The sequence below is a fragment of the Jaculus jaculus genome, chromosome 11 (assembly GCF_020740685.1).
Source record: "Jaculus jaculus isolate mJacJac1 chromosome 11, mJacJac1.mat.Y.cur, whole genome shotgun sequence".
NCBI lineage: Eukaryota > Metazoa > Chordata > Mammalia > Rodentia > Dipodidae > Jaculus > Jaculus jaculus.
Window position 1 is genome coordinate 19,298,050 of NC_059112.1, and position 10,015 is coordinate 19,308,064.

The window sequence follows — 10,015 nt, forward strand, 5'->3', positions numbered from 1 at the left end:
CAGGTCAGCCTGAGCTAGAGTGAGACCCTACCTTGCAAAACCAAAAAAAAAAAAAAAAAAAAAAAAAAAAAAAAAAAACAGTTTGGATTTTCTATGATATCAATTACTGATGTTGAAGAATTTTTCCCCTAATTATATTTGATTATAATTTTTGTTAGAAATACTGGAATAAATATAGGTGCATGCATTCAACATACAATGGTATGGCCATATTAATTTAATGTCTATATATTATATATACAACATATATACATATATTATGTATATACATTGTATATAATATACAATGTATATTATATTTACTTTGTGATAACATTTTTAAATGAACTGTACTTGATTGTGGAGTACCTTTTGTACTATCAGTCGCTTCCTTTTCCTGAGCTGTGGCTTAGGAGGAATACATAGCATTTTTTACCAAGCTCAAGGGAAAGGCTTGGCAAACCACCCTCCATCCTTCCTGAGGAAATGTGCAGCCATCATCCTCACAAGGAAAACATCCACTCTTCATCATACAGCATGTCAGTGCCTCTGAACCTCTGTGTTTTGTTCTCTTCTTAAGCACACAATTCTGGAAACTCTACTAGATTCCTCTAACCCATGCACTTCACTAATCCAGTTACTATTAGAGAGAGAGAGAGAGAGAGAGAGAGAGAGAGAGAGAGAGGAAGGGAGGGAGAGAGAGAGGGAGGGAGAGAGAGAGGGAGAGGGAGAATGGGTGGGCCAGGGCCTCCTGCCACCACAAATGAGCTCCAGACACATGGTGCCACCCGCCACCCAGTGCATCTGGCTCTACGTGGGAAGAGCAGAATATTCAACCTCTGAGCCATGTGTCCAGCACCCCTACTTACTATATTTACATGCTACCAGATTCTTCAACCCATTTACTTTACCAGTTCCCTGGTTACTAATTTTAAGTTTTATTTATTTATTTATTATGAGAGAGAGAATGGGTATGCCAGAGCCTCTAGCCACTGCAAACAAACTCTAGACACGTGTACCACCGTGTGCATCTGGCTTCATGGGTCCTGGGGTATTGAACCTGGGTCCTTTGGCTTCACAGGCAAATGCCTTAACCACTAAGCTATCCCTCCAGCCTTGGTTAATAATTTTATACACTACCAGAATCCCCTTATCCATTCCTTTTATCAGTTCTCTGGCTACAAATTTTATACACTTCTGGAGTCCTCAACCCATTCACTTCTACCAGTCTCTGATTACTAATTTTATACACTGTTAGATTCCCCTAACCCAGTCATTTTACCACATAGCTGCTAATTTTTACACTAGTATATTTCTCTAACTCATTCATTTTACCACTCCCCTAGTTACCAATTTTATCCCAATTTCTATCCTCCTGAGTTGAGAAAGCTCCACCCAAATATTTATATCTTCAACTTGGTAATAGAAAAACATTAGTTATAATGAGATCTCAATATTTTGGGCTTGGAAAAGAGCTGTCAGTAGAGTGTTTATCATACAGGTAAGGGATCCTGAATTTGGATCCTCAATATTCCCTGAGAAAAAGAATGCCTGGCATGGTGGTGCATGGCTACAATTCCAGGGCAAAGGTGCTAGAGACAGAATCCTTAATATGGTGATTTGAATCAGATGTCCCCCCATAACTTTGGGTGTTCTGAGTGCTAGGACCCCAACTAGTGGCAATTTGGTAAGTGGAACCTTGGTAGAGGAAGTATTTTGTTGGCGGCAGACTTAGGGGTGTTATCGCCAGATCCTTCTTGCCAGCCATTGGATCACATTCTTGTTGAAGTTTTCCACCTGATGGGACAGAAGAAATGTCCAGCTTGAGCCATACCGTTTCCTCCATCCCAAGGCTTCCCCTTGAGGTTGTAAGCAGAATATACCCTTTCCTCCCATCAGTTGCTTTAGTTGTATTTTTTTTCAAAGCCCCCCCCCCCATTGATATGCCCAAACATTTTCTGAAGCCCAAGGACCTTTATTTAGATCTCTGCTTCTAGAAAAATAGTCATTGTTCCTTTGGAAAAAACAGTTGATAGTGTCTAGGATAGACAAAAAACGATGGGTTAACATTAAAATATTTCACTTTAAGGGCAGGTGTGGTGACACATTTCTTTAATCCCAGCACTTGGGGGGCAGAGGTAGGAGGATTTCTGTGAGTTCGAGGCCACTCTGAGAGTACATAATGAATTCCAGGTCAGCCTGAGCTGGAGTGAGACCTTATGTAGAAAAACCAAAAAAAGAAAAAAAAATCAGTTTAGGAATGGGGAGATGGATTAGTAGATAAGAGCACTTGAGGAACATGCATGGGAGCCTGAGAAGAGATAATGATTCTATTTATTTATTTATTTATTTATTTATTTTGAGTTAGGGTGTGTGTCACTTAAGCCCTAGCTGACCTGGAACTCACTATGTAGTCTCAGGGTAGCTTCCAACTCATGGTGATCCTCTGACCTCTGTCTACTGGGTTCTGGAATTAAAGGCATTCGCCACCATGCCAAGCTTGATGATTCATTTTGATTGTGATTTCCCACCACCCATGTAAACAGTTGCATGTGGCCACATATGCCTGTAACCCCTGACCTGTGTAGAGCAGAGTCCAAAATGTTGCTGGGACTTGGCGATCAAGCATACTGACTGAAAAATAGCAGCTCTGCATTCAGTGAGAGACTCCATCACAAGGAAAAATTGCACAAGAGTGATGGAGGAGGACATACGATGTTCTCCTCTGGTATCTGCATGTGCACCAATTGTGCACATCTGCACACACATACACACACACACGCACACATCTTGTCAAAAATACAACACAAACAAATGCAAAAAAAATTCAATTTGTTTCAACTTCAGAATTTAAAATCTGTATTGAAATTTGGCTTCAGAAATTATCATACTATAATACCAAGATCCAAACTTACATTGTTATCCACAAAAAACTTCTTTTAATGTATAGTTTGAATTCGTTTAGCCCAAATTAGATTCTTTTCCACTTGTTTATGTGCCTGACCTATATGTTTAATGTTGATATTTGATGAAGCCAACAAAAGTCATCATTATTCACTGTCTCTCTCTGGTGAGATCTGAACAAGTTAATGGTGGAAAAGAAAGGAAACCGAAGTGAAGGTCACAATAATGTTAGATCAGGTTGGCAGATATGTCTATAGATTGCTTACTAATCCTAAATCTCAAAAATGCACTTCATTTCAAGGGACCTTTGTATTTTAGCCTCTGAAGATCTGGGGACATGGACGTGCCCTGATACTCTCAGTATTTTTGTAAGGATTCTGGGGATCTGAACTCTGATTTTCTCAGTTGTGTGGTAACTCCTTTTCCAACTGAGCCATCTCCCCAGCCACAGGGTGGATAAAACTCTTAATTTTTTGAGTGTTCATCATAGCAAACTAAGTCACATTTGGCAATCACAAAGAAACGGGAGGTGGGGCAGTGGGTAGCTACGTCCGGACAGTCCTCTTGTTTCTGCTTTTCCAATTTTACCATATGATGTGGGAGGAATCATCCACGGCACTTGATATCTCTCATGAGTCACACGTGGACGTGGACGTATGCAGCTGTTGGTTGTTACCACTAATTTCATCTTTATAACCACAGAGAATGCCTTACACCTCTTATCACTCACCTTTTTGACACACACCAAGAAAGACCCCAACTAATGTGTAATGTCATTATTGATGAAAAATACAGTGTTGACTCATTATCACAAGGGTCCTTGAAAAGAAGATGGTGCCATGATACTTGATTTCAATTATTCATGTGGAAATGGGGATTTGCAGGTGTGGAAAACCTGTATTTCTTCTACCGCTGTACCAATAGAGATAAAAAGAGGAAGTCTGTGTTCCTGGGATGCAGAGGAAGGGAGTCCGTTCTGAGGCTAATAGACCTGCTTCTGTAACTGTCTTTGATGCTTGCCCACTGAAGATTGTTTGCTGACCTTATGCAAGGTGATAATAATATGTTGATAGGGTATGATCAGTACTTTGTTTTCTCTCAAACAGACCTGTGAAAAATTTCTGTAGAATAGATGCTTTCTATTTTTCTAAATCCCAGCAGATATACTTTAGAGAGAGCTTTATCTTTTTGCTATTTTTTTTCTCATAGTCTCTCCTGGTTATTCTGTCTTTTTTTTTTTTTTCTCCAAAGAATATCTTCTCTCGTTTTCTCCAAGGAATAAGTCTTAGATTAGAGAATAGAAAGCAAGCAGGGAGAAAAGTTGGTAGGGCCAAGTAGAGCTGGAATGCCTGGGTGTTTGAAAGAAGAAAAGGAAGTATGCAGACAGTAAAAATATAGATCAGCTAAGTTAGTGCAAAGTGTTCAAAGAACTCCATGAAAAGGTATAGCAAGCATATCACCAGCAGCCAAATAGACATCCATGAAATGCTAACTGAAATTGGAGCACACACTTCAAGTGATATCTATCTCACTCAATGTGCTTCCCATCACTGCTGAACACAAAAAGGTAAGATTTCTGCCCAGTGTGGGCTTACCTCACTCAGCCTTATTCAGCACACCTTTATCTATCCTCCCAAGAGAAAGGTTGTATACCTGACCTAAATTAGAAAAGTTAGCAAGTGAAAAGAGATTTCCCTAAAGGCCATAACACTGTTCATTGGAATATATTTGAAAGCCTAACTTTTAATATGGTAATATTCCTCCTTCTACACCTTTATTAATTTCCAATACATCCAATCCCCTCAGTCAGGACAGAGGTGCACAACAAAGCAGGATCTCATTTCTTCATGAAGAAACTCTCTTCTCCTCCTCCTTCCTCCTTCTCCTCCTCATACTCGTCCTCATCCTCCTCCTCATCCTCCTCCTCTTCTTCTTCTTTTCTCTCTCTCTCTCTCTCTCTCTTTCTCTCTCTCTCTCTCTCTCTCTCTCTCTCTCTCACACACACACACACACACACAACAACAACTACTACTAAGGGATTTTTTTTTTCTAGTAGACAGAGGAAGGGAGAGTTATATTCTGGCTTAGCATTTTGATGAGATTAGATCTCAGTTATATCCATCCTCTTATTGTCAGTGGAGCAAAGCTTGCAATACATTTGTGCACTGATCATTATTCATCAGTTTCCTACATATTTTCACCCTGTAAATTCTATCCATTTTCAGAAACTCACAGGTTCTCAATAACCCATGCGATAGTTCTATATGTAATACATATATATGAAACTCAGGTCATTTCACTTTCAAATTGATCATCAGACACTTCCAATGACACCCATGGATTCTCTTTGAAATACTGTGCTAGTTCATTTTAATTTATATACATTGGAGCTTATTTGGTTCCTGCTCTCTAAATTAATCCTGGAAGAAGACTCACTGTTACAATCCAATTGTCATGTTTTGAGTCATAGCTCCACAAAGGTATTTCCTTAAGCTCTATGTGGTGATGAACTTTACATTTTTCACCAAGGCAGCAAAAAGGGGAAAAAATGAAAATATTAATAATTCAAGAAAAGGGACTAAAGCAAAGAGTAAAAACATGCTCCAGATAAAATTCAAACTTTGTGTTCAGGCAGCACCCAGGAGAGGAGGTCACAGAGCTGAAAATGTATGAAAGCAACAAAATCAATAATGGGTCCCAGAGAGATAGAGGTTGAACCTTGGTGAGAGCCTAGCAGGGCAACAGCTGTGTAAATGTACTAATACTCATGCAAGCAGGGCTGAGCTGAAAGGGTCTCTGTCCCCAAGAGAAGACCAGAGATGGATACATGCATATAAAACAGTGAGCTTTCCCTATACACATGTAATCTCTTGAGATAACATGTAGGCTACCCCCCCCCAACCGCACTTAACTTCATTCTAACTCATAAAACCATTGGCACAGAGGGTTTGTTTTCTACTTAATATGGCATATTTCTCAGAACCACTTAATGTAAATTCTGGCTTATACAGTATGATTATCCTCAAACAACTAATAAAGGTTTTCTGTGCAGAGCTTGAAAAGTTAAGGTCCCACTGAGTTAAGCCTTATTGATCTACAACTCGATGGAGAAATCTTTGAGACCATTTTTAGTAATTTTTTATATTATACCTATGTCTTTCATAGTACTTTTCATAAGGTAGATGTTCAATGAATATATGCTGATTAATTTGTCCTTCTTCATTCCACATGTTTATCATTTGAACATCATGAATATGAAACTAATCTTTTTTTAACATGATGCACCTCTATCCAATTAATAGATTCTCATTAAAGCTCAGTGATGATTCATGTACCCTGAGTACAATGAAAAATCAGGTGGAGGAATAAAAAAATTTAGCTTCTTTTATTTTAAACCATTATTTCACATTTTGAGCTGTGAGTGGAGTTGCCTTTGAAAACATTTGTGCTTGTCATTTAGATGAGCTGTGTGACATGCAGAGAAAGATGAAAAACAATCTCTGTGTGAAGTCGCCTATGAGAGGTTAGTTCTAAATTTACCAGCCACTAATTCCTTTGAGCAATCATATTTGTTCTTTGATTACTCATAACCTTACTGATTTCAAAGCAAAAAAAAAAAAAAAAAAAAGCAGGGGGAGATGGAAATACTTGCATCACATCCCTTAGTACCTTTGGCACTGCACATTCCAAACTGGCATTCCAAGCCTGGAAGTGTGAGAGATAACAAGTCCTTGAGCAAAGCAGGAGCAATGACGGCGGCCCGTGAGAAGGCCGAGCTAAGTATCATCAGAGGGCAGAGTGCCCAGTGTGTCCAAGAGAGTGTGCGCTACAGACAAAGATGATGAAGGGCTGAAATGAGAACTTCCATTCGTAATGTTTTCCAGGGTGAGTTTCATGATGTGGCACAGGAAATACTCTTGTGACAGTGTCTCTGAGCCATGGTCAAGCTCTTTGTCAGGCAAGAAGGCCTCTTCTTTTAAGGTTTGCTTTATACTGACATAATGGAGAACTGAATTCCTATAGTATATTGTTAAAGTCACATGACATCCTGACCTGAGATAACATTTTGCCAACTAAGAAAAATAAATTAACAGATAAGGTCAAATACTTAAAGTTGTACATTGATACAGCTGTCAATTTTATAATGCTAGATTATCTAATCACTTGATTTTTATTTTTCTATTAGTTTAAGTTTATTGAGGGATTCATATATGACAAACATTGGGTTGGATGGTTAGCATTATTAGTGATTGTAAACCTTGTAACAACCACAAGAATTTTAGTAATCATCACCCCATTAAAGTGATGAACTGACTACTGGGGTTGCTCAAAAGTCACCATGACAGTGGAGGATTCAGTACTAAGTGAGACATCTCTATCACACCCTCCAAGGCTCAGGGTCCATTGCAGAAGAAGTGGCAGAAAGAATATAAGATCCGCTAGGCGTGGTGGCGCATGCCTTTAATCCCAGCACTCTAGGAGGATTGCCGTGAGTTCAAGCCACCCTGAGATTACAGAGTTAATTCCAGGTCAGCCTGGACCAGAGTGAGACCCTACCACGAAAAACCAAAAAAAAAAAAAAAAAAAGAATATAAGATCCAATAAAAGGGGAGGAGTGCTTACCATACTGTCTTGCAGATTCAAACTGCTCTCGCAGTGCCTGACACTACCTACAAAAGACCTTCATAATAAGAGGAAGCTGTGATAACACCAAAATAGAAGAGAGGTTAATCTGAAAGAAGGGATTCAATGGAGGGTGGCCTTGGGAGGGGTAAAACCAAAGTGGTGTCTGACAATTATGGTTTATTATCTATACCTATGAAAGCTGTCAATAAAAAGTTTTCTAAAACATGATGAGTCTTGAAGAAATTTGCCACAAAATTATACAACTAGTAATTTCAAGCCTGGAACATAAAGTTTATTTGACTAACTACCAAACTTAAACTTGTCATTGTTAACTTAAAAGAACTCTGAAGCACGAAGTCTGTGTTTCCCCATGCACAGTAGTGTTCTGGTGCAAAACCGTATACTGAAAAGGGACTAGATTCAAATGCGCTACCTGATGATGAAGTTCTGGAGAAACCTGTTTTACCTGTGGTTCTCAAGAGAAGCAGAACCGATAGAAAGAATGCGTATTATATCGTGGATTTCTTAGATTTGTCTACAGTGTATGTGCTGGGAGTGCAACAACAGTAGTCTGCAAGCTGGACAGTCAGAGGACCCAGTAGCTGGCCAGGCCTCTAGGCTAGACGCCTCGTCAGTCCCAATCTGGCCCTGAAGACCTGGAGGATTCCTGTAGAGCCGCTGGTCTTCAGGCCATATTAGAAGGCCAATGAAGGTAGGTTCAAATGTCCATGAAGGATGGCCGGACCAGGGTACCTGATTCCTGCACCAGCAATAGCATGGACAGCCAGGCAAAAGGTCCTTCCATGTTCTTTATAAAGAAAGAGTCCACCACTTAGAAGTGCTGTTCACTCCGAGAGAAGGTTTTCCCTCCTCAGTTAAACCTTCCTGGAAACACTTTCACAGACTCACATAAAACGGAATACCCTGGTTAGCTTCTGACACCGGTCCTGTAGCTCTTCTCTGGGCCAGGTGGGATGCTGACTTCTTGTCCCTCCTCCCCCCTTCTCCCTCCATGTTATTACAAGTGCCTTCAATACTTTGCATTTTGGGATAATAAAAGAGGAGATCCTTAAAAACAACAACAAAAAAAAAACAAACAAACATGTGTTTCTGCCTTGATACCTATCTTACTAAGTTGATAATAGCATGTAACTGTCATAAATTCTATCAGGAATCATGGTATTGTTTATTCTTTCATTAACTGTGTGTCTATATGCTGTGTTTATTATATGTACTCTCAAATTATATTGTATCTCCATTTAGTTTTAGCTACTAAAAGTATTTTGTGCTGAAAGAGCTCTGACAGAAAATATCCTACAGGTTCATTTAGTCTAGGAGATAAAGAGTTGTGGTGTAGATAGGACATGGAATTAAGAAAACAACAGCCTGTGTGGGATAATCCCCCAGGAAATGCTACTGCTTTGCAATTTACAGCGATTCATTGAGAAAGGAATTCATTCTTTTGTTTCCCCACCTCAAGAATACAAATTGCTTTCAGTGTGCTGACCACAAGGCTAGTAGACCCAGGGTGTGAAAGTATCTTGACATCAGAAAGTTGTATTAAAGTTTCCCAGTCTTCTGGCCAGTCCCTTTTCTGGACACTTTGCCCTCATGCATTAATTCATGTGTTCAGTCACTGTGTAAGATCATATGAACTGGGTTCTCTGCAGCCCACATATTTTATATGCTAAGAATAGATGTGCAAACAAACAAATTCCTGGTGCTTGCAAACACATGAATAATAATTTAAAAACAACATGACTTCAGTAATAAGTGCTGAGAGAGTGAATAAAGCTGAGTAAGGAGAGGGAGCGCCTAGGGGGTGGGTGTTCAGAGAAGGCTCTGCGGACACCGTGGCGTTTGAGCAACACTATGAATAAAACAAAGGAGACACGGAGCACATTTCTGGGGTCAGAATATTCCAGGATAAGCAAAAAAAAAAAAAAAAAAAAAAAAATGCAAACACCTTGAAATGGAGGAATTGCTGAGTATATTTCAGATTCAGAGTAAATTAAGGAATAAAGTAATAACAAGAGTAATAACAGCTTACGGGAGGTCTTCCAAACTTTCAGCTTGTTCTGAGTAACAAGAGGTCACAGAGAATTTTCAGAAGATGTAGCATGACCTGACTCCTGTTTCTAAGAGAATTTGTCATGTAGAACACATGATACGTCCTACAGGTCAAGTTTTTACAAACCTAAAGTTAAAGAAAGTAATGGGATCCTTACTTACATTTTAAAAAATGTGGGTGTCATTTGAAGAACTGTACCATTGCCAGTGGTTCTGGTGTGTTTTTCTTTTAATTTAGAGTAACATACATGAAATGTGTGCAAAATATGCACGAATAGCATAATACATTAACATGAGGTGGAAAATCTGCATTTTTCTTACATACAGAAGGATATAGAGAGCTCTATTTTCAAAAGCCTCATTTGTGATTTAACATCCTTCCATGAAGTTCTGCCGAGAGGGACTCAGGTAGCTTTGTTAGGTAGTTTGGGGTGAA